The following is a 24,539-nucleotide window of genomic DNA, read 5'->3' on the forward strand; positions in this document are numbered from 1 at the left end:
CAACTGTGCATTGCATTGCCATGTAATGTAATGTAATGCAATGCTATCTATCTAGCTCTCCCTCTATACTTCCTTTTGGATAAACAGACATATTAGGCAAGCATTTTGGAGCTTTCACCTAAATAACTACAGGTGGTGAGATAAGCTGCACAATATAATTGACCTTTCAGTATATTGTTGCACACACACCATCTATTTAGCAAATGCCCTTGTTATCAACAGCAGCCTTTTAAACTCACCTGAGCTAACAGGTATGTGAGCTGGTTACTCTGCTGCGCTTAAAATTTCTTTTTTGGTTTGCTACAATGCCTTTTCTGAAACGTTGTCTCCCTCTGCTGGAACACTGACTTCTTTCATTTAATGCCTGCAGACTATAAAAGAGAAACCAACCCAAAAAGTTTGGTTGATTAGTCTGTGGCATTCTTTTAAACTCTTGCTTATGGCGGTCTCTGTGAGCTTCTCAGTGACATTCAGCCATCCAGGTATCCCGCCTGCAGTAGACGGAATGTGGCAATGGAACGCTGGCTGCGCGTGTCATAATAGGCTCTGAGCCTTTATATACCTGCGCACAGCAGCAGCCACCTTCAGTCTGCTGCTGGACAGCCAGCAGCAGCAGCAGCAGGAGAGGTAATTAATCAGCAACCCTCCTGCTAAGGGTAGACAGCTGCTCGTTCCACCCCCCCCCCGCCTTAATTGGTTCTCCTCCCTTCCAACGGTGTTGAGGCGGGTGGGAACAGCCGGGGGTTGAGGGTACTGTGCTAAAAGAGGTGGAGTTATGCAGATCTAAAACGCGTGGATTGCAGCAGCAGCAAGCCGAAAAGTGCAGGCATGTGAGGGATCTAGAGGTTGACAGCATGTCTTCTTAACGGGAGTCCAGGTGGCCATCTCCACAAATGGACTTTTCAGAATCCTTGGGTGGCACCGTAGTCGGAAACCAATTCTGGTTATCGCTTCTCGGCCTTTTGGCTAAGATCAAGTGTAGTATCTGTTCTTATCAGTTTAATATCTGATACGTCCCCTATCTGGGGACCATATATTAAATGGATTTTTAGAACAGGGAGATGGAAAAAGAGCTTGCTCTGTCCACTCCACGCATTGACCTGGTATTGCAGTATCTCCAGGACCGGTGCACCCCTTCTTTAATGCAGTTTCTAAAATCAGAAAGAATTGAATTCAATGCTTTTTGTTCATTTTGCTTGTTTGTCGGATTTTGGGATGGACTCTTTGGCTTTGCTTTTCTTCTCCTCATTGGATTTTTCATGTTAAAAGTTGCAGAAGCCAGATGACAAGCTCATTTTGGTTCAACTTCAGCAACTGTGCATTGCATTGCCATGTAATGTAATGTAATGCAATGCTATCTATCTAGCTCTCCCTCTATACTTCCTTTTGGATAAACAGACATATTAGGCAAGCATTTTGGAGCTTTCACCTAAATAACTACAGGTGGTGAGATAAGCTGCACAATATAATTGACCTTTCAGTATATTGTTGCACACACACCATCTATTTAGCAAATGCCCTTGTTATCAACAGCAGCCTTTTAAACTCACCTGAGCTAACAGGTATGTGAGCTGGTTACTCTGCTGCGCTTAAAATTTCTTTTTTGGTTTGCTACAATGCCTTTTCTGAAACGTTGTCTCCCTCTGCTGGAACACTGACTTCTTTCATTTAATGCCTGCAGACTATAAAAGAGAAACCAACCCAAAAAGTTTGGTTGATTTGTCTGTGGCATTCTTTTAAACTGTTGCTTATGGCGGTCTCTGTGAGCTTCTCAGTGACATTCAGCCATCCAGGTATCCCGCCTGCAGTAGACGGAATGTGGCAATGGAACGCTGGCTGCGCGTGTCATAATAGGCTCTGAGCCTTTATATACCTGCGCACAGCAGCAGCCACCTTCAGTCTGCTGCTGGACAGCCAGCAGCAGCAGCAGCAGGAGAGGTAATTAATCAGCAACCCTCCTGCTAAGGGTAGACAGCTGCTCGTTCCACCCCCCCCCCGCCTTAATTGGTTCTCCTCCCTTCCAACGGTGTTGAGGCGGGTGGGAACAGCCGGGGGTTGAGGGTACTGTGCTAAAAGAGGTGGAGTTATGCAGATCTAAAACGCGTGGATTGCAGCAGCAGCAAGCCGAAAAGTGCAGGCATGTGAGGGATCTAGAGGTTGACAGCATGTCTTCTTAACGGGAGTCCAGGTGGCCATCTCCACAAATGGACTTTTCAGAATCCTTGGGTGGCACCGTAGTCGGAAACCAATTCTGGTTATCGCTTCTCGGCCTTTTGGCTAACATCAAGTGTAGTATCTGTTCTTTTAAGAACACAAGAGCTACGATCTACACTTGACGAGAGCGATCGAACTCGGAAGGAGAAGAGCTTCGGAGCCCAGCTGACATCGGAGAAGGAAGGCGGATATCGGTGGGAGGAAGAAGCTCTAAAGAATCCAGAAGAAGACGAAGACTCGGAGAAGAATCGGGCTGTCCTGTGGAATCTTCGAGGAAGAAAATCATCGAGACAAAGACCTTTCGGGGAATTTGTCCAGAACACGACGGGAGAAGAATCTGCATAGCTCCACCCATTCCGGGAAGAGTTCCAGATCCAGCTCCAAGAAGTAACTGCAGGAGGAAAGCCATGGCAAGCGCTGCGAGGAAGGCTGAAAAGAAGAGCCTGGAGCAGGGGACAGCCAGGAGGGCCCAGCCAGGAGCCGATTCTGACCCCAAGGACTCTGCCTCCACGTCTGGCCAGCAGAAGGGACCCCAGAAGCCCCGCCACGAAGCTCCAGCCCTGGAGCCATGGATGCGGCAGACGGTGGCCCTGAAGCTGAAGGAAGTGGATGGGAGGGTGCCGGACATGTCCTCGGACGTGTTCTGCCAGAAGATGCTGCTGGATCGAGGCTTCTCCAGGTCGGACACCCTCAGCATCCAGACCTTCTTGACGGGGATCTTCTTCGTCACCTTCGCCACTGTGAACACCTGCAGGAGGTTCTGGGAAATGGTAAGCGCAAAAGGACCGGATAATTCTTTCTCTGCTTTTACAGGTAGCTGCCCTATCCAGAGGGACGAAAGGAGGATCACGGTCTCCATGCGCAACCCGCACACCCCAGGCCAAGACATCTGTACCTTCCTGAGACGCTTCTGTTTGGTTGTGAAGGAACCCTCTCACATCCTGAATGGACTCGGCTTCTGGACAGGTAAGTGGTCGGTGACCGTTAGACTTCACAGGGTCCTGGCGTACTCAGACGGACTTCGGCACCTGCCCCCGACATTCTCCCTGGGCAACTCCTACGGCCTCATCTATTACCCGGACATGCCGCGGAACTGCAGGAGATGCGGCAAGAACGGCCACGAGATGAAGGACTGCAAGGAGGATGCCTGCAGGATTTGTCGAGTGACGGGACACAGCTCGAAGGACTGCCCGAAGAAGACGTCCTGCAACCTGTGTGGGCTGGCGGCTCATCTATACAAGGATTGCCCCAAGCGTGAGAGATCCTGGGCATCGGTGGTTGCGACGACCCCAGCTCCGGAGGACAAGGCCCCGACGACCAGGCCTGTGAAGGTCAAGGACGCGACGACCAAGGCCCCAGCGGCCAAGGCCGAGACGACCAAGGCCAAAGCGGTCAAGGAGTCGGTGGCCAAAGCCCCAGCGACGGTCCCAACAGCTCCGAAGCAGAAGAAAAAGTCAAAGGAGGGTAAGAGTTCTGTCACCCCTCTCTCGATCCCTCCCCCTGCCACCCCCGTCCAATCCCCCCCCACCCCGGCCACCCCTGCTGAGGATTCCACTTCCTCTTCCTCCTTCCCCTACTCCTCAGCAGGTGTCCTTTCCCCTGCCCCGGCAGCCACTCTCCCTCCCCAGACCATGGTAGCGGTGGAATTAACCTTTCCTCCACCCGCCGCTATCTATTCCGAGGAGGATTTTCCCCTTCTTGTCTCCCCAGTTCCAACCCGGGGAAAGAGGAAGGTGGAGGACAGCCCTGCTACTGAATCCTCCAAAAAGAAGATTCTGGATTTCGTAGGCGAAAAGGAGGATACCCTCCCTGAGCCAGAAGAGATGGAGCACATGGTTGAGACCCTGGTGGCCGAGCCAGAAGAGGAGGAACTGGTGGTCGCCGAGATCGAGGCCGCGCTGCTTGACCAGATGGAGGAAGAGGGCCTGCTGGTGATCCCGTCACCAGCAGTCAACACCGACGAGGGACCACCCGACCGGAGTGGTAACTAAGGTGTATTGCCTGCGCTAACTTTTTCTTTTTTCCCTACATGATGGCTAATATTAACTTATTTTCCATTAATGTCAGGAGCATCAAGGACAAGTTCAGACGTCAGACTATTTATGCCTTCCTTACTTCCCAGTTGTGTGATGTTTATATGTTGCAGGAATGTTCCCTTCCCTCCTCTAGGTCCTTCAAACATCTGGCCAGGGAGTGGTCCCACGGTCCATCCTACTGGTCCGGTGGGGGTGACTGCAAGTCTGCGGGGGTCGCAATTCTGATCAGGGGGGGCGCATTCACGCTTGAGTCCGTCCAGGAGCTCATCTGCGGCAGGGCTCTTGTTGTAGATGGCAACTGGGCAGGAGAACCTGTCAGGTTCATCAACGTGTATGCGTCCCCACTGAAGAATGAGCGTTTGGAGCTTTTCCAGACCCTGCGGCTTCAGCTTGCCACCACCAGGACCTTAGTGATGGCCGGGGATTTCAACTGCCCCATCGAGGAGGATGGTCGTAGTTCTGGCACATCTGCCAAGTTGGACATCACGTCCAAGCTGCTCATCGAGATGGTAACCGAGGCCTCTCTTCAGGACGTGGTGGGCTCCATGGGGAGAGGCTCCACGAACTATTCGTGGAGCCGACCCGATGGCTCACTCCGCTCCAGGATTGACTTTGTGTTCACCTCTCGGGCAGTCAGGCAGAGTAGGCACTCGATGGTCCCCTGCTTCTTCTCCGACCACAGAGCCATTCACTTACAAGGTGTCCTCGGCGACGGTTTTCCGTCCGGCCCCGGCTCCTGGAAGCTGAATTGTGCTCTGCTGGCTCAGGATGAAGTCGTGGAGGAGCTGAGAGCAGCCTACGCAATGTGGCAGTCCTACAAGGGTAGCTTCCAAACAGTCTCTGATTGGTGGGAATATGTTAAAGTTGAGTTTCGCTGTTTCTTTCAGGCCAAGGGTCGACAACAGGCGTGTGAGAAGAGGAGGGACTTCAGAGGGCTGCAGCGCGAGCTGCGGTCGCTGCAGGACCTTCTTCACTGCGGCTGGGACGTGAGGGAGGAGCTGGAGGAGACCAAGAAGAGCCTGAAAAGGCACTTTGAGGAGGAGTCCAAGCGAATCGTCTTCCGTTCCAAAGTGGAGAATCTGGAGAAGGGTGAGAAATGTAACTCATTCTTTTTCAGGAAACTTCATGCCGGTCACACGCCCCTGAACGAGCTGCGAGACGAGAGCGGAAACATGCGACGTGGGAAGGAGGACGTGATGAGGGTCGTCAGCGACTTCTACAGCGAACTCTACTCCCACAAGACTACCGACCCCGACGCTGCTGATAAGTTCCTGTCAGGTATCACTAACCATCTTGATCCTGCAGGCACGGCAGCCTTGGACAAACCTCTGATGGTGGGCGAATTGCTCTCTGCCGCTAAATCCTTTAGGACCGGCAGGACCCCGGGCAGTGATGGTCTTCCAGCGGAGCTCTATGTAGCGCTGGGAGACCTCATCTGTCCGGACCTGTTGGACCTGTACGAGGAGATGGTGGTGGAGGGTAGAATGCCTCCATCTTTGAGGGAAGGAATGGTCACGATCCTGTACAAGCGGAAGGGAGAGAGGTGCGACCTGAGGAATTGGCGTCCCATCACTCTGCTCAACGTGGACTACAAGATCCTGGCCAAGACGATGGCGACACGACTTAAGACGGTCATCGGACGGATCATCCACCCGGACCAGACCTGCGGCATCCCTGGACGTCGCATCGCAGACAGCCTCGCTCTCGTGCGGGACACGGTCGAGTACATCAAAGGTCCGCCGCGCACACGCGGCCCTGGTCTCCTTGGATCAGGAGAAGGCCTTCGACCGGGTTTCCCACGAGTTCATGGGCCGAGCTCTGCACCGGTTAGGTTTGGGTAACATGTTTTGTTCGTATGTCCGTCTGATGTATTTTGATATCCACAGCTCGGTGTTGGTGAACGGCTGGAAGACTGACCCCTTCCCTGTCCTCTCTGGGGTCAGACAAGGCTGCCCTCTATCACCTCTTCTTTTTGTTTGTGTTATAGAACTCTTCGCAGAGGCTATCCGGCAGAATGGAGAGATCAGAGGGATCACCGCACCGGGTCCGGGACGACACGAGGTCAAGTGCTCGCTCTACATGGACGACGTCACCGTCTTCTGCGCTGATCGTGGTTCAGTCGACGCCCTCGTCCAGACGTGTGAGAGGTTCGGCCGGGCTTCAGGGGCCAAAGTCAACTGCAGGAAGTCGGAAGCCATGCTCTTCGGGGATTGGCAGCCGGCCTCCTCCGCCCCCTTCCCCTTCAACATTCAACCGGATTTCCTCAAGGTGCTGGGAGTCTGGTTCGGGAAGGAAGGAGCGGCCCTCAAGTCCTGGCAAGAACGCTTGGCCAAAGTGAAGCAACGGATCGGACTCTGGAGCCTCAGACACCTCACTTGTGAGGGTAAGGCACTCGTCCTGCGTAATGAGGTCCTGCCCGTCTTGCAGTACACGGCGCAGGCCTGGCCCCCACACGTCACTGTGTGCAGGGCCATTACCAGGACAGTGTTTCACTTTGTCTGGGGATCCAAGATGGACAGAGTCAGGCGGGCCGTCATGTACAAGGAGCCTCGCAAGGGTGGGAAGGGCGTTCCAGATATCCCCACCCTCCTGCGATCCTCTTTTGTGTGTGATTGTGTCCGCCGGACTTTGCAAGTCAAGAATGGCTCCGCGGGCAGGTCCATGTCTCGCTTCTTCCTGCTTCCTCTTTGGAGGCGACTCGGCTGGGACAAGTGGGACAGCTCCTTCCCCTACAACTGGACGACGCCATGGTTCTACGGAGACGTCGTTCGATTTGTGGGGGAACATCAACTGGAGGGACTCAAGCCCGACTTGTGGAAGCCCAAAACTATCCACAAGCTCATCAGAGCCAAGGATGACGTGGAGAACATCACAGGACTTCACCAGGACACGCTGGAGACTGTGTGGACAAATGTGTCGTCTGACAGGCTGACCAACGGGCACAAGGACTTGTCGTGGATGGCGATTCAGGGCGGACTGCCCGTCCGGTCATTCATGCATGCCCGGAACCTGTGCAAGACCCGGTACTGTCCAAGGTGCCCCTTCGTGGAGGAAACATCTTTGCACACTTTTTGGGACTGCGGATTTGCACAGCGCCTGTTGACTGCCCTTGAGGACGACCTGAGGAACTCTGTCCCCAGGGCGAGCCTATCGCACCATTCTGTGCTTTACGGACTCTTCCCTGGGGTTCATACCGTCGGAGCCATCCAGGAGGCTTGGCGCCTTATGAACTGCTTCAAGGATGCCGTTTGGGTCGCCAGGAACCGGCTCATCTTGAGGAGGGAGAGGATGTCCATCCAGGACTGCCGCAGGCTGATCCACAACCTGCTCAGAGACTATTCCATCGTGGACGGTCCGGAGGACGAGGATGAGGACTAAACCCCTCCTCCCCCTCTCCCCTTATGTGTCTTGTCTTTCAATAAAGCTTCGGGCCTGTGATTTTCCCCTCCCCATCCCCTTTTTCCCAATCCCCATCCCTAATCACGATTCGTCGTACTGTATTGATTGACATGCTTTTTCTTTCAGATTGAGTGTTTTGTGTAGCATAGGGGTGTGATGTGTCTAGTTAGTGCGTCGTATCCTCATGCTATGTAAATATGATGTAGAATTCTGTGTGTACTGGGCTGCGGCACTGTACACTGTCTGTTAACTTATTTTTTGTGCTAATAAAAGATATATTCAATCAAAAAAAATCTGTTCTTATCAGTTTAATATCTGATACGTCCCCTATCTGGGGACCATATATTAAATGGATTTTTAGAACAGGGAGATGGAAAAAGAGCTTGCTCTGTCCACTCCACGCATTGACCTGGTATTGCAGTATCTCCAGGACCGGTGCACCCCTTCTTTAATGCAGTTTCTAAAATCAGAAAGAATTGAATTCAATGCTTTTTGTTCATTTTGCTTGTTTGTCGGATTTTGGGATGGACTCTTTGGCTTTGCTTTTCTTCTCCTCATTGGATTTTTCATGTTAAAAGTTGCAGAAGCCAGATGACAAGCTCATTTTGGTTCAACTTCAGCAACTGTGCATTGCATTTCCATGTAATGTAATGTAATGCAATGCTATCTATCTAGCTCTCCCTCTATACTTCCTTTTGGATAAACAGACATATTAGGCAAGCATTTTGGAGCTTTCACCTAAATAACTACAGGTGGTGAGATAAGCTGCACAATATAATTGACCTTTCAGTATATTGTTGCACACACACCATCTATTTAGCAAATGCCCTTGTTATCAACAGCAGCCTTTTAAACTCACCTGAGCTAACAGGTATGTGAGCTGGTTACTCTGCTGCGCTTAAAATTTCTTTTTTGGTTTGCTACAATGCCTTTTCTGAAACGTTGTCTCCCTCTGCTGGAACACTGACTTCTTTCATTTAATGCCTGCAGACTATAAAAGAGAAACCAACCCAAAAAGTTTGGTTGATTAGTCTGTGGCATTCTTTTAAACTGTTGCTTATGGCGGTCTCTGTGAGCTTCTCAGTGACATTCAGCCATCCAGGTATCCCGCCTGCAGTAGACGGAATGTGGCAATGGAACGCTGGCTGCGCGTGTCATAATAGGCTCTGAGCCTTTATATACCTGCGCACAGCAGCAGCCACCTTCAGTCTGCTGCTGGACAGCCAGCAGCAGCAGCAGCAGGAGAGGTAATTAATCAGCAACCCTCCTGCTAAGGGTAGACAGCTGCTCGTTCCACCCCCCCCCCCGCCTTAATTGGTTCTCCTCCCTTCCAACGGTGTTGAGGCGGGTGGGAACAGCCGGGGGTTGAGGGTACTGTGCTAAAAGAGGTGGAGTTATGCAGATCTAAAACGCGTGGATTGCAGCAGCAGCAAGCCGAAAAGTGCAGGCATGTGAGGGATCTAGAGGTTGACAGCATGTCTTCTTAACGGGAGTCCAGGTGGCCTTCTCCACAAATGGACTTTTCAGAATCCTTGGGTGGCACCGTAGTCGGAAACCAATTCTGGTTATCGCTTCTCGGCCTTTTGGCTAAGATCAAGTGTAGTATCTGTTCTTATCAGTTTAATATCTGATACGTCCCCTATCTGGGGACCATATATTAAATGGATTTTTAGAACAGGGAGATGGAAAAAGAGCTTGCTCTGTCCACTCCACGCATTGACCTGGTATTGCAGTATCTCCAGGACCGGTGCACCCCTTCTTTAATGCAGTTTCTAAAATCAGAAAGAATTGAATTCAATGCTTTTTGTTCATTTTGCTTGTTTGTCGGATTTTGGGATGGACTCTTTGGCTTTGCTTTTCTTCTCCTCATTGGATTTTTCATGTTAAAATTTGCAGAAGCCAGATGACAAGCTCATTTTGGTTCAACTTCAGCAACTGTGCATTGCATTGCCATGTAATGTAATGTAATGCAATGCTATCTATCTAGCTCTCCCTCTATACTTCCTTTTGGATAAACAGACATATTAGGCAAGCATTTTGGAGCTTTCACCTAAATAACTACAGGTGGTGAGATAAGCTGCACAATATAATTGACCTTTCAGTATATTGTTGCACACACACCATCTATTTAGCAAATGCCCTTGTTATCAACAGCAGCCTTTTAAACTCACCTGAGCTAACAGGTATGTGAGCTGGTTACTCTGCTGTGCTTAAAATTTCTTTTTTGGTTTGCTACAATGCCTTTTCTGAAACGTTGTCTCCCTCTGCTGGAACACTGACTTCTTTCATTTAATGCCTGCAGACTATAAAAGAGAAACCAACCCAAAAAGTTTGGTTGATTAGTCTGTGGCATTCTTTTAAACTGTTGCTTATGGCGGTCTCTGTGAGCTTCTCAGTGACATTCAGCCATCCAGGTATCCCGCCTGCAGTAGACGGAATGTGGCAATGGAACGCTGGCTGCGCGTGTCATAATAGGCTCTGAGCCTTTATATACCTGCGCACAGCAGCAGCCACCTTCAGTCTGCTGCTGGACAGCCAGCAGCAGCAGCAGCAGCAGGAGAGGTAATTAATCAGCAACCCTCCTGCTAAGGGTAGACAGCTGCTCGTTCCACCCCCCCCCCCCGCCTTAATTGGTTCTCCTCCCTTCCAACGGTGTTGAGGCGGGTGGGAACAGCCGGGGGTTGAGGGTACTGTGCTAAAAGAGGTGGAGTTATGCAGATCTAAAACGCGTGGATTGCAGCAGCAGCAAGCCGAAAAGTGCAGGCATGTGAGGGATCTAGAGGTTGACAGCATGTCTTCTTAACGGGAGTCCAGGTGGCCTTCTCCACAAATGGACTTTTCAGAATCCTTGGGTGGCACCGTAGTCGGAAACCAATTCTGGTTATCGCTTCTCGGCCTTTTGGCTAAGATCAAGTGTAGTATCTGTTCTTATCAGTTTAATATCTGATACGTCCCCTATCTGGGGACCATATATTAAATGGATTTTTAGAACAGGGAGATGGAAAAAGAGCTTGCTCTGTCCACTCCACGCATTGACCTGGTATTGCAGTATCTCCAGGACCGGTGCACCCCTTCTTTAATGCAGTTTCTAAAATCAGAAAGAATTGAATTCAATGCTTTTTGTTCATTTTGCTTGTTTGTCGGATTTTGGGATGGACTCTTTGGCTTTGCTTTTCTTCTCCTCATTGGATTTTTCATGTTAAAAGTTGCAGAAGCCAGATGACAAGCTCATTTTGGTTCAACTTCAGCAACTGTGCATTGCATTGCCATGTAATGTAATGTAATGCAATGCTATCTATCTAGCTCTCCCTCTATACTTCCTTTTGGATAAACAGACATATTAGGCAAGCATTTTGGAGCTTTCACCTAAATAACTACAGGTGGTGAGATAAGCTGCACAATATAATTGACCTTTCAGTATATTGTTGCACACACACCATCTATTTAGCAAATGCCCTTGTTATCAACAGCAGCCTTTTAAACTCACCTGAGCTAACAGGTATGTGAGCTGGTTACTCTGCTGCGCTTAAAATTTCTTTTTTGGTTTGCTACAATGCCTTTTCTGAAACGTTGTCTCCCTCTGCTGGAACACTGACTTCTTTCATTTAATGCCTGCAGACTATAAAAGAGAAACCAACCCAAAAAGTTTGGTTAATTAGTCTGTGGCATTCTTTTAAACTGTTGCTTATGGCGGTCTCTGTGAGCTTCTCAGTGACATTCAGCCATCCAGGTATCCCGCCTGCAGTAGACGGAATGTGGCAATGGAACGCTGGCTGCGCGTGTCATAATAGGCTCTGAGCCTTTATATACCTGCGCACAGCAGCAGCCACCTTCAGTCTGCTGCTGGACAGCCAGCAGCAGCAGCAGCAGGAGAGGTAATTAATCAGCAACCCTCCTGCTAAGGGTAGACAGCTGCTCGTTCCACCCCCCCCCCCCGCCTTAATTGGTTCTCCTCCCTTCCAACGGTGTTGAGGCGGGTGGGAACAGCCGGGGGTTGAGGGTACTGTGCTAAAAGAGGTGGAGTTATGCAGATCTAAAACGCGTGGATTGCAGCAGCAGCAAGCCGAAAAGTGCAGGCATGTGAGGGATCTAGAGGTTGACAGCATGTCTTCTTAACGGGAGTCCAGGTGGCCATCTCCACAAATGGACTTTTCAGAATCCTTGGGTGGCACCGTAGTCGGAAACCAATTCTGGTTATCGCTTCTCGGCCTTTTGGCTAAGATCAAGTGTAGTATCTGTTCTTATCAGTTTAATATCTGATACGTCCCCTATCTGGGGACCATATATTAAATGGATTTTTAGAACAGTGAGATGGAAAATGAGCTTGCTCTGTCCACTCCACGCATTGACCTGGTATTGCAGTATCTCCAGGACCGGTGCACCCCTTCTTTAATGCAGTTTCTAAAATCAGAAAGAATTGAATTCAATGCTTTTTGTTCATTTTGCTTGTTTGTCGGATTTTGGGATGGACTCTTTGGCTTTGCTTTTCTTCTCCTCATTGGATTTTTCATGTTAAAAGTTGCAGAAGCCAGATGACAAGCTCATTTTGGTTCAACTTCAGCAACTGTGCATTGCATTGCCATGTAATGTAATGTAATGCAATGCTATCTATCTAGCTCTCCCTCTATACTTCCTTTTGGATAAACAGACATATTAGGCAAGCATTTTGGAGCTTTCACCTAAATAACTACAGGTGGTGAGATAAGCTGCACAATATAATTGACCTTTCAGTATATTGTTGCACACACACCATCTATTTAGCAAATGCCCTTGTTATCAACAGCAGCCTTTTAAACTCACCTGAGCTAACAGGTATGTGAGCTGGTTACTCTGCTGCGCTTAAAATTTCTTTTTTGGTTTGCTACAATGCCTTTTCTGAAACGTTGTCTCCCTCTGCTGGAACACTGACTTCTTTCATTTAATGCCTGCAGACTATAAAAGAGAAACCAACCCAAAAAGTTTGGTTGATTAGTCTGTGGCATTCTTTTAAACTGTTGCTTATGGCGGTCTCTGTGAGCTTATCAGTGACATTCAGCCATCCAGGTATCCCGCCTGCAGTAGACGGAATGTGGCAATGGAACGCTGGCTGCGCGTGTCATAATAGGCTCTGAGCCTTTATATACCTGCGCACAGCAGCAGCCACCTTCAGTCTGCTGCTGGACAGCCAGCAGCAGCAGCAGCAGGAGAGGTAATTAATCAGCAACCCTCCTGCTAAGGGTAGACAGCTGCTCGTTCCACCCCCCCCCCGCCTTAATTGGTTCTCCTCCCTTCCAACGGTGTTGAGGCGGGTGGGAACAGCCGGGGGTTGAGGGTACTGTGCTAAAAGATGTGGAGTTATGCAGATCTAAAACGCGTGGATTGCAGCAGCAGCAAGCCGAAAAGTGCAGGCATGTGAGGGATGTAGAGGTTGACAGCATGTCTTCTTAACGGGAGTCCAGGTGGCCATCTCCACAAATGGACTTTTCAGAATCCTTGGGTGGCACCGTAGTCGGAAACCAATTCTGGTTATCGCTTCTCGGCCTTTTGGCTAAGATCAAGTGTAGTATATGTTCTTATCAGTTTAATATCTGATACGTCCCCTATCTGGGGACCATATATTAAATGGATTTTTAGAACAGGGAGATGGAAAAAGAGCTTGCTCTGTCCACTCCACGCATTGACCTGGTATTGCAGTATCTCCAGGACCGGTTTACCCCTTCTTTAATGCAGTTTCTAAAATCAGAAAGAATTGAATTCAATGCTTTTTGTTCATTTTGCTTGTTTGTCGGATTTTGGGATGGACTCTTTGGCTTTGCTTTTCTTCTCCTCATTGGATTTTTCATGTTAAAAGTTGCAGAAGCCAGATGACAAGCTCATTTTGGTTCAACTTCAGCAACTGTGCATTGCATTGCCATTTAATGTAATGTAATGCAATGCTATCTATCTAGCTCTCCCTCTATACTTCCTTTTGGATAAACAGACATATTAGGCAAGCATTTTGGAGCTTTCACCTAAATAACTACAGGTGGTGAGATAAGCTGCACAATATAATTGACCTTTCAGTATATTGTTGCACACACACCATCTATTTAGCAAATGCCCTTGTTATCAACAGCAGCCTTTTAAACTCACCTGAGCTAACAGGTATGTGAGCTGGTTACTCTGCTGCGCTTAAAATTTCTTTTTTGGTTTGCTACAATGCCTTTTCTGAAACGTTGTCTCCCTCTGCTGGAACACTGACTTCTTTCATTTAATGCCTGCAGACTATAAAAGAGAAACCAACCCAAAAAGTTTGGTTGATTAGTCTGTGGCATTCTTTTAAACTGTTGCTTATGGCGGTCTCTGTGAGCTTCTCAGTGACATTCAGCCATCCAGGTATCCCGCCTGCAGTAGACGGAATGTGGCAATGGAACGCTGGCTGCGCGTGTCATAATAGGCTCTGAGCCTTTATATACCTGCGCACAGCAGCAGCCACCTTCAGTCTGCTGCTGGACAGCCAGCAGCAGCAGCAGCAGGAGAGGTAATTAATCAGCAACCCTCCTGCTAAGGGTAGACAGCTGCTCGTTCCACCCCCCCCCCCCCCCCCGCCTTAATTGGTTCTCCTCCCTTCCAACGGTGTTGAGGCGGGTGGGAACAGCCGGGGGTTGAGGGTACTGTGCTAAAAGAGGTGGAGTTATGCAGATCTAAAACGCGTGGATTGCAGCAGCAGCAAGCCGAGTAGGTGAAGGCATGTGAGGGATCTAGAGGTTGACAGCATGTCTTCTTAACGGGAGTCCAGGTGGCCATCTCCACAAATGGACTTTTCAGAATCCTTGGGTGGCACCGTAGTCGGAAACGAATTCTGGTTATCGCTTCTCGGCCTTTTGGCTAAGATCAAGTGTAGTATCTGTTCTTATCAGTTTAATATCTGATACGTCCCCTATCTGGGGACCATATATTAAATGGATTTTTAGAACAGGGAGATGGAAAAAGAGCTTGCTCTGTCCACTCCACGCATTGACCTGGTATTGCAGTATCTCCAGGACCGGTGCACCCCTTCTTTAATGCAGTTTCTAAAATCAGAAAGAATTGAATTCAATGCTTTTTGTTCATTTTGCTTGTTTGTCGGATTTTGGGATGGACTCTTTGGCTTTGCTTTTCTTCTCCTCATTGGATTTTTCATGTTAAAAGTTGCAGAAGCCAGATGACAAGCTCATTTTGGTTCAACTTCAGCAACTGTGCATTGCATTGCCATGTAATGTAATGTAATGCAATGCTATCTATCTAGCTCTCCCTCTATACTTCCTTTTGGATAAACAGACATATTAGGCAAGCATTTTGGAGCTTTCACCTAAATAACTACAGGTGGTGAGATAAGCTGCACAATATAATTGACCTTTCAGTATATTGTTGCACACACACCATCTATTTAGCAAATGCCCGTTATCAACAGCAGCCTTTTAAACTCACCTGAGCTAACAGGTATGTGAGCTGGTTACTCTGCTGCGCTTAAAATTTCTTTTTTGGTTTGCTACAATGCCTTTTCTGAAACGTTGTCTCCCTCTGCTGGAACACTGACTTCTTTCATTTAATGCCTGCAGACTATAAAAGAGAAACCAACCCAAAAAATTTGGTTGATTAGTCTGTGGCATTCTTTTAAACTGTTGCTTATGGCGGTCTCTGTGAGCTTCTCAGTGACATTCAGCCATCCAGGTATCCCGCCTGCAGTAGACGGAATGTGGCAATGGAACGCTGGCTGCGCGTGTCATAATAGGCTCTGAGCCTTTATATACCTGCGCACAGCAGCAGCCACCTTCAGTCTGCTGCTGGACAGCCAGCAGCAGCAGCAGCAGGAGAGGTAATTAATCAGCAACCCTCCTGCTAAGGGTAGACAGCTGCTCGTTCCACCCCCCCCCCGCCTTAATTGGTTCTCCTCCCTTCCAACGGTGTTGAGGCGGGTGGGAACAGCCGGGGGTTGAGGGTACTGTGCTAAAAGAGGTGGAGTTATGCAGATCTAAAACGCGTGGATTGCAGCAGCAGCAAGCCGAAAAGTGCAGGCATGTGAGGGATCTAGAGGTTGACAGCATGTCTTCTTAACGGGAGTCCAGGTGGCCATCTCCACAAATGGACTTTTCAGAATCCTTGGGTGGCACCGTAGTCGGAAACCAATTCTGGTTATCGCTTCTCGGCCTTTTGGCTAAGATCAAGTGTAGTATCTGTTCTTATCAGTTTAATATCTGATACGTCCCCTATCTGGGGACCATATATTAAATGGATTTTTAGAACAGGGAGATGGAAAAAGAGCTTGCTCTGTCCACTCCACGCATTGACCTGGTATTGCAGTATCTCCAGGACCGGTGCACCCCTTCTTTAATGCAGTTTCTAAAATCAGAAAGAATTGAATTCAATGCTTTTTGTTCATTTTGCTTGTTTGTCGGATTTTGGGATGGACTCTTTGGCTTTGCTTTTCTTCTCCTCATTGGATTTTTCATGTTAAAAGTTGCAGAAGCCAGATGACAAGCTCATTTTGGTTCAACTTCAGCAACTGTGCATTGCATTGCCATGTAATGTAATGTAATGCAATGCTATCTATCTAGCTCTCCCTCTATACTTCCTTTTGGATAAACAGACATATTAGGCAAGCATTTTGGAGCTTTCACCTAAATAACTACAGGTGGTGAGATAAGCTGCACAATATAATTGACCTTTCAGTATATTGTTGCACACACACCATCTATTTAGCAAATGCCCTTGTTATCAACAGCAGCCTTTTAAACTCACCTGAGCTAACAGGTATGTGAGCTGGTTACTCTGCTGCGCTTAAAATTTCTTTTTTGGTTTGCTACAATGCCTTTTCTGAAACGTTGTCTCCCTCTGCTGGAACACTGACTTCTTTCATTTAATGCCTGCAGACTATAAAAGAGAAACCAACCCAAAAAGTTTGGTTGATTAGTCTGTGGCATTCTTTTAAACTGTTGCTTATGGCGGTCTCTGTGAGCTTCTCAGTGACATTCAGCCATCCAGGTATCCCGCCTGCAGTAGACGGAATGTGGCAATGGAACGCTGGCTGCGCGTGTCATAATAGGCTCTGAGCCTTTATATACCTGCGCACAGCAGCAGCCACCTTCAGTCTGCTGCTGGACAGCCAGCAGCAGCAGCAGCAGGAGAGGTAATTAATCAGCAACCCTCCTGCTAAGGGTAGACAGCTGCTCGTTCCACCCCCCCCCCCCCCCGCCTTAATTGGTTCTCCTCCCTTCCAACGGTGTTGAGGCGGGTGGGAACAGCCGGGGGTTGAGGGTACTGTGCTAAAAGAGGTGGAGTTATGCAGATCTAAAACGCGTGGATTGCAGCAGCAGCAAGCCGAAAAGTGCAGGCATGTGAGGGATCTAGAGGTTGACAGCATGTCTTCTTAACGGGAGTCCAGGTGGCCATCTCCACAAATGGACTTTTCAGAATCCTTGGGTGGCACCGTAGTCGGAAACGAATTCTGGTTAACGCTTCTCGGCCTTTTGGCTAAGATCAAGTGTAGTATCTGTTCTTATCAGTTTAATATCTGATACGTCCCCTATCTGGGGACCATATATTAAATGGATTTTTAGAACAGGGAGATGGAAAAAGAGCTTGCTCTGTCCACTCCACGCATTGACCTGGTATTGCAGTATCTCCAGGACCGGTGCACCCCTTCTTTAATGCAGTTTCTAAAATCAGAAAGAATTGAATTCAATGCTTTTTGTTCATTTTGCTTGTTTGTCGGATTTTGGGATGGACTCTTTGGCTTTGCTTTTCTTCTCCTCATTGGATTTTTCATGTTAAAAGTTGCAGAAGCCAGATGACAAGCTCATTTTGGTTCAACTTCAGCAACTGTGCATTGCATTGCCATGTAATGTAATGTAATGCAATGCTATCTATCTAGCTCTCCCTCTATACTTCCTTTTGGATAAACAGACATATTAGGCAAGCATTTTGGAGCTTTCACCTAAATAACTACAGGTGGTGAGATAAGCTGCACAATATAATTGACCTTTCAGTATATTGTTGCACACACACCATCTATTTAGCAAATGCCCTTGTTATCAACAGCAGCCTTTTAAACTCACCTGAGCTAACAGGTATGTGAGCTGGTTACTCTGCTGCGCTTAAAATTTCTTTTTTGGTTTGCTACAATGCCTTTTCTGAAACGTTGTCTCCCTCTGCTGGAACACTGACTTCTTTCATTTAATGCCTGCAGACTATAAAAGAGAAACCAACCCAAAAAGTTTGGTTGATTAGTCTGTGGCATTCTTTTAAACTGTTGCTTATGGCGGTCTCTGTGAGCTTCTCAGTGACATTCAGCCATCCAGGTATCCCGCCTGCAGTAGACGGAATGTGGCAATGGAACGCTGGCTGCGCGTGTCATAATAGGCTCTGAGCCTTTATATACCTGCGCACAGCAGCAGCCACCTTCAGTCTGCTGCTGGACAGCCAGCAGCAGCAGCAGCAGGAGAGGTAATTAATCAGCAACCCTCCTGCTAAGGGTAGACAGCTGCTCGTTCCACCCCCCCCCCCCCCGCCTTAATTGGTTCTCCTCCCTTCCAACGGTGTTGAGGCGGGTGGGAACAGCCGGGGGTTGAGGGTACTGTGCTAAAAGAGGTGGAGTTATGCAGATCTAAAACGCGTGGATTGCAGCAGCAGCAAGCCGAAAAGTGCAGGCATGTGAGGGATCTAGAGGTTGACAGCATGTCTTCTTAACGGGAGTCCAGGTGGCCATCTCCACAAATGGACTTTTCAGAATCCTTGGGTGGCACCGTAGTCGGAAACCAATTCTGGTTATCGCTTCTCGGCCTTTTGGCTAAGATCTTGTATCTGGTCAGAAGGATCCTAGAGTGTCTCCCCCTCGGCCTTGCAGCATCGCCACTTAGGTGGCTTAAGCTGCCTGCTGCTATTGGGGGGGGTCCAGAGGAAACGAGAGGTGATAATGGGCGTCAAGATTCGCTATGCCGGGACCGATGATATTCGGGTCAAAAATGCTTTTCGCATTGATATTGAGGAGTCAAGGAGGAATTTCTTTAACCTGCGGTTCTTGGTGGAAGTCGTCATCTTCAAGATTTTGAATGTTGGTCGTGGAGACATCATTTGTCTACAGGAGTTCCCAAAGAATGGCCGGTACGTTTTGGTCCTTGATCGTATGGCAGCTTGCCAGAATCTTTTCAAGACTCTAAAGGATCAGCAAGCCTTGGATCATCCGGCTCTTGAAGGGCTTACATTCACGGTATTGTATACTAAGGGGGAAGTGCCAGTTGTTGTGTTTATGCACAACCCCCTTGTGGATGTGGAGGACATTACTAGATTCCTGAACCGTCATTGCAGCTATGTGTCCTACTCACACAAGGTGAGGAATGAGGTGGGCTTGTGGACTGGCAAACACAAGTTTTTTGTACGGTTCCAGGAAGACCCCCAGGGACCTGGGGGTATCCACTACCCTCCCCTCAGTTTTGCCATCGGGAGGGATAGAGGGTATATGTATTTTCCCGGTGCTCCGCGTTTTTGCAGGAAGTGTAAATCCTTTGGACACTACCAAGAGGACTGCACGGTGGAGAAGTTTTGTGGGAAATGGAATAAAGAGGGTCATCTGGCAATGGAATGTACTAACTCCATGGTCTGTAATGCGTGTGGGGAGGAGGGACACGCTTTCAAGGACTGTCCCCATCGTTCCAGGTCATATGCAGAGGCCGTGTCCCCACGTCCTAGTACTGCCGCCACTATTGGTGAGGCGATTGAGGCAGTAAGGTACTTCATGGAAGTGATGGAGGAAGCACCTGATCCTGCTGGTGGAAGCGCTGTTGAGATGTGACGCGCCCCCTGGGACATATTCCTTTTTGAGGGGAATACCCGGCACCGGATCAGATGGGGGGTTGTAGTCTCCGAGCGGCTGTGACCCGGCCCGTGCCCAGGGCGTCAAGCTCAGTGTGATGTGGCAGTTCTACAGATGTTACTAAAGTTCTTTTGTGTCGACTACGCCACCCGTTGTGATGCGGTCACTGTGGCCGCCGCTGCAGCAGGGTCCGCTGAGGCTGATGGTGGGTGCGCAGCTTGGTGAGATAACCCCCAACGGGAGGGGTATAGCCTCAGAGGGGACAGGTGCAGAGGATGGGGGTTGTGGTGGTGCGGTGCAGCCGGCAATGAAGACAGAGTCGGGTTGTGCAGTTAAGGGTGTTTACTTACTGCAGATGTTGTACTGGTCACTCCAGCTGCGAGTGACCACCCGAGCCGTGCTGCGTCCACCAGGTCCTGGATCCAGCCAACCCCCAAACAAGTCCGGAGCGTGGCCCTGAGCTCTCCCTCTGTCCTTTCTTCAGCCGTCCCCACCAGTGATCCACCTAGGTCCAGCTCCCTCGGGCCTTCTGTTGGGACACCCTTGGCCCTGGGTTCCCTGACCCTTCATGTGGTGTGCCTTCGGGGTGGATGTGATGGGTGACCGTGGCAGACGCTGCCCACGGTCTCCGGTCTCTGGCTGGGGAATGTTTTTACCCCCACCAGCTTGGGTTCCGGTACCCTTTTGCTGACTCCTCACCCGGTGCTCTAATTTGGGTTCTTGGGTCCCTTCAGTCTTCCCCCTCTGGGTCTTTCTCTGCTCCACTCTCTCTCTCTCCAGGGCTGCTGTTTCCTTCTCTCTGCCGATTTGTTCTCTGCATCAGACAGGCTCCTCTCCAACTGACTTGTTCTCTACAACTGACCCTGATCTTAGTTGGTGCCCTCCTTATATATCCCTCTATGTGTGAGCTCAGGTGACCAGCACCCAATGAGCTCCTATCACTACCCAGACTGCTCCCCCTATCTGCCCCTACACTACATGGGATGTTCCACCCCCCTCCCACTCCAGCCAGGAACAGGCTCGGTCGTACCTGCACATTTCTAAGTGGGAGTACCGTCGGCCTGCTCCTCTGAAATGGGATGTATGTAGTGCATGCAGTCTATCTGAGCTCAGTTCCACACTCCATCCTTACCCGGGAGTGGAATATCACACCTCTGGGTTGAGGTGCAATACCCCTGTAGCAGCCGAATCCTCAGGGTGCTACATTCCCCCCTGGTAAATCACAGCACATCCTCGGGCTGTAAGACATAAAACACCAAAAACATACATTTTTTTTTTTCATATAAACATAATAAAACATATAAAACAACATATATTAGCAGCAATAAACTTTTCATATTAACATTCTCGTAGACTTCTCTTGTCTCTGGTTCCTCCTCCGGACACTGTGCAACGTGTGCCCGGGAAAAGCGCGACAGTCTCTTAGAAAAACTGGTCTTCCTATAAAACCGGTAGGGGGCACTTTAGGAAGCGCAACTATATACAGGGGAAATTGGCCGCTCTCAGTCCTCGGCCAGGTAGAGGAAAGGGAATGGCTGCTCACAGTCCTCAGCCTGGTATGGATACGGGATAAAGGGTTAAACGGGTAAACTGTTCACTGGTCCCAACGGGGACTATTTTAGCAGCAACGGTTCACTGTGCCCCGACGGGCAACTATATACAGTCTCTACTCCCGTCCTCAACGACGGCTCCCTCCTGCTTTTTCTTGGTGATACGGTGTTGCTTCAGACCCGTCCGGGTCCTCTGGCTCCTCCTCCCCGCACTGCAACTCCTCCTCCGTCAGGCGGTGTACGTGGAGGGCGTAAGGTCCTTTGGCACACTTGTGCCGGGTGAAAGTGACTTCGTCTCCGACGTAGAGGTCACGGCCTTTGTGACCTTCCGGCAGGTGGGACTCGACGTCTCTGCGGGTCACAAAAACGTCACCGCGGTTGTTACGGTCCCGAATAAAGCCCCACCCATGCTGCGGGTTGAACTTTATCACCGTCCCGATGGTGCGGGGACAGTGCGCTGCACGGGGGTTCCTCCTAGTCCGGCTCTTCTGCTCCGCGCTCCGGATTTGGGCCTGTTGTTCTCTGACCCGCCTCTCCTCCCGTTCTCTCGCAAACTCTGCTAGCTGCTGACGACAACACTCAGTACGCTCAGCGGCGACTGCCCGAGTTTCTCCGGTGAACCCCATCAAATCTTCTCCCGTGGGGTCCCACACGAATTGGGCTTCTTCTAGAGGAGGCGAGACCCGAGTCACGGGCTTCGGAGCCGGGATCAGGGGCTCACACAAGGGCCCTAGTCTCTGTTGCCGCTCCAGCTCACAAAACTCCTCGGGCCAGATAAAGGGACGCCCGTCCGGCCATGTGAGCTGGCTGAAGAGGTCCTTTCCCAAACTCGGCACCCTTGGTTTTACGGGCGCGGGCGCGGTGGTGGTGGCGCCCGGGTTGCCCAGGCCTTGCGGCCAGGCCTGGGGCACCTGGAAGGTGAAGGGCACCGTTAGGACGGCGGCGCCCTGGGCTACCTGGCCTTGCGACCAGGCCGGAGGCTCCGCGGAGGTAGGGGGCGCTGTTGGTGATGCGGGGCCCGGGAGTACTGGGCCTTGCGACCAGGCCGGAGGCTCTTCCTGCTTGGTCACGCTCCGGGTCGGTGCGTGTGACGTCACAGGGGTCGCGGCGGCGGCTTCCGGTCGGGGCCTAGTCATTAGCGGTGACATGGCGGTTACGGGCACGGACGGGGGACTTTCGGGCTCTGCGACGGGGAACCGGGGCAGGTGGGCGGTCTCCCGGTATGGGGTATAAGCGTCCCCTTTACCTGCCTTCATACGTTCGGCTCCCTTCTCAGCGCCGTCTCCGACCTTGGGTCCTCCCGCGTCATCCGTAGAGGCAGTTGGTGTCCTCTCCCAGGGGAGCATGCTCCGTGGACGGGTTCCAGCTTGCTGGGCCATCTCCCGGCTCCACTCCGCCAGTATCTCACGCTGTACCCGGGCCATCCTCCTTGCGAGGCCCTCCAAGGCAGTTTGTGCACACTCCCGGTCTCGGGGGAGCTGCGCTAAGATCTCCGCTAGACCTAGCGGGGTTGTGGACTCTAGCAGGCTCCTGACCATCGGGTCGGTGCTGCTCTGCTCTTCTTCCGGCAGGCTCCTGGCCAGCGGGCCGGTGCTGCTCTGCCCTCCTTCCTCGGTCTCTAGCAGACTCCTGGCCAGCGGGCCGGTGCTGTTCTGCTTTCTCTCCATCTCCGGGTAAGCTCCTCCGCTACTCCTCGTTAGACCTCTTGCCTCCGGGTGCGCTCGCTCCAGACTTCTGCTCCAGGCGACACCCATCTTTTCTCTTCTCTTTCGTCTCCTCCCACTTCGAGGGCGGTCCCGGGGCAACTCGGTAACTGTCAGCTCCAGGGGTAGTTCTTTCACGCTGACAGACACCTCTAGCATCACAGTCTCTGTTGGTGGGGGCGGTTTCCACTTTTGGCGCCACTTTCTGTCCTCGCCCACGATGGGAGGCGGCCTCCTGCCCTCCTTTGGCACGCCCATAATGGCGTCCGCTGCTCTTCCAAGGCGGGAAATCTTCGGATTTGGCGGGAAGCGTCGCCCAGTGGCGGGAAACTCTGCAGATCGCGGGAACAAGCTGGAAATGGCGGACAATCGGCGGGAAACGACCTGTGATGGGGTCCGATGGCGTGGACCCTCCGGAACCGGCGGGAGACTTCTTTCTGAGGTAAACTTGCACTTTTCTTCAGGCACGCAGTACCCGGTTGTTGCGGGCACGTAATCCTGCCGACTACGCCAAAGTTGACGCGCCCCCTGGGACATATTCCTTTTTGAGGGGAATACCCGGCACCGGATCAGATGGGGGGTTGTAGTCTCCGAGCGGCTGTGACCCGGCCCGTGCCCAGGGCGTCAAGCTCAGTGTGATGTGGCAGTTCTACAGATGTTACTAAAGTTCTTTTGTGTCGACTACGCCACCCGTTGTGATGCGGTCACTGTGGCCGCCGCTGCAGCAGGGTCCGCTGAGGCTGATGGTGGGTGCGCAGCTTGGTGAGATAACCCCCAACGGGAGGGGTATAGCCTCAGAGGGGACAGGTGCAGAGGATGGGGGTTGTGGTGGTGCGGTGCAGCCGGCAATGAAGACAGAGTCGGGTTGTGCAGTTAAGGGTGTTTACTTACTGCAGATGTTGTACTGGTCACTCCAGCTGCGAGTGACCACCCGAGCCGTGCTGCGTCCACCAGGTCCTGGATCCAGCCAACCCCCAAACAAGTCCGGAGCGTGGCCCTGAGCTCTCCCTCTGTCCTTTCTTCAGCCGTCCCCACCAGTGATCCACCTAGGTCCAGCTCCCTCGGGCCTTCTGTTGGGACACCCTTGGCCCTGGGTTCCCTGACCCTTCATGTGGTGTGCCTTCGGGGTGGATGTGATGGGTGACCGTGGCAGACGCTGCCCACGGTCTCCGGTCTCTGGCTGGGGAATGTTTTTACCCCCACCAGCTTGGGTTCCGGTACCCTTTTGCTGACTCCTCACCCGGTGCTCTAATTTGGGTTCTTGGGTCCCTTCAGTCTTCCCCCTCTGGGTCTTTCTCTGCTCCACTCTCTCTCTCTCCAGGGCTGCTGTTTCCTTCTCTCTGCCGATTTGTTCTCTGCATCAGACAGGCTCCTCTCCAACTGACTTGTTCTCTACAACTGACCCTGATCTTAGTTGGTGCCCTCCTTATATATCCCTCTATGTGTGAGCTCAGGTGACCAGCACCCAATGAGCTCCTATCACTACCCAGACTGCTCCCCCTATCTGCCCCTACACTACATGGGATGTTCCACCCCCCTCCCACTCCAGCCAGGAACAGGCTCGGTCGTACCTGCACATTTCTAAGTGGGAGTACCGTCGGCCTGCTCCTCTGAAATGGGATGTATGTAGTGCATGCAGTCTATCTGAGCTCAGTTCCACACTCCATCCTTACCCGGGAGTGGAATATCACACCTCTGGGTTGAGGTGCAATACCCCTGTAGCAGCCGAATCCTCAGGGTGCTACAGATGGAGCCTGCAGATATGTCAATTCTGCTTGATGTGAGTGGTGAGGGAGAAGTGAGCGGTTCACTCTCCACAACGCCGGTG

The 24,539-nt window shown here is 50.8% G+C and overlaps 9 non-coding genes and 1 pseudogene across 9 annotated transcripts; all 10 read left to right on the forward strand.

The window, feature by feature from the left end:
- The first annotated feature begins 946 nt into the window (after window positions 1-946).
- Window positions 947-1,137, forward strand: LOC141216135 (U2 spliceosomal RNA). The gene has a single exon (XR_012285178.1). It is a non-coding gene; the product is annotated as a U2 spliceosomal RNA (small nuclear RNA).
- A 1,120-nt stretch (window positions 1,138-2,257) lies between these two features.
- Window positions 2,258-2,335, forward strand: LOC141216929 (U2 spliceosomal RNA; annotated as a pseudogene).
- Window positions 2,336-7,900: 5,565 nt separating this feature from the next.
- On the forward strand, window positions 7,901-8,095 carry LOC141216745 (U2 spliceosomal RNA). Its single transcript, XR_012285763.1, has one exon. It is a non-coding gene; the product is annotated as a U2 spliceosomal RNA (small nuclear RNA).
- Window positions 8,096-9,216: 1,121 nt separating this feature from the next.
- On the forward strand, window positions 9,217-9,407 carry LOC141216136 (U2 spliceosomal RNA). The gene has a single exon (XR_012285179.1). It is a non-coding gene; the product is annotated as a U2 spliceosomal RNA (small nuclear RNA).
- A 1,125-nt stretch (window positions 9,408-10,532) lies between these two features.
- LOC141216137 (U2 spliceosomal RNA) lies at window positions 10,533-10,723 on the forward strand. Its single transcript, XR_012285180.1, has one exon. It is a non-coding gene; the product is annotated as a U2 spliceosomal RNA (small nuclear RNA).
- Window positions 10,724-11,845: 1,122 nt separating this feature from the next.
- Window positions 11,846-12,036, forward strand: LOC141216662 (U2 spliceosomal RNA). Its single transcript, XR_012285686.1, has one exon. It is a non-coding gene; the product is annotated as a U2 spliceosomal RNA (small nuclear RNA).
- Window positions 12,037-13,156: 1,120 nt separating this feature from the next.
- Window positions 13,157-13,347, forward strand: LOC141216695 (U2 spliceosomal RNA). The gene has a single exon (XR_012285718.1). It is a non-coding gene; the product is annotated as a U2 spliceosomal RNA (small nuclear RNA).
- Window positions 13,348-14,475: 1,128 nt separating this feature from the next.
- On the forward strand, window positions 14,476-14,666 carry LOC141216138 (U2 spliceosomal RNA). Its single transcript, XR_012285181.1, has one exon. It is a non-coding gene; the product is annotated as a U2 spliceosomal RNA (small nuclear RNA).
- A 1,118-nt stretch (window positions 14,667-15,784) lies between these two features.
- On the forward strand, window positions 15,785-15,975 carry LOC141216140 (U2 spliceosomal RNA). Its single transcript, XR_012285183.1, has one exon. It is a non-coding gene; the product is annotated as a U2 spliceosomal RNA (small nuclear RNA).
- Window positions 15,976-17,100: 1,125 nt separating this feature from the next.
- LOC141216437 (U2 spliceosomal RNA) lies at window positions 17,101-17,291 on the forward strand. The gene has a single exon (XR_012285471.1). It is a non-coding gene; the product is annotated as a U2 spliceosomal RNA (small nuclear RNA).
- Window positions 17,292-24,539: the final 7,248 nt, after the last annotated feature.

The sequence above is a fragment of the Phyllobates terribilis genome, unplaced genomic scaffold (assembly GCF_046119375.1).
Source record: "Phyllobates terribilis strain yellow unplaced genomic scaffold, ASM4611937v1 Scaffold_236__1_contigs__length_3049075, whole genome shotgun sequence".
In the NCBI taxonomy this organism is placed as follows: Eukaryota; Metazoa; Chordata; class Amphibia; order Anura; family Dendrobatidae; genus Phyllobates; species Phyllobates terribilis.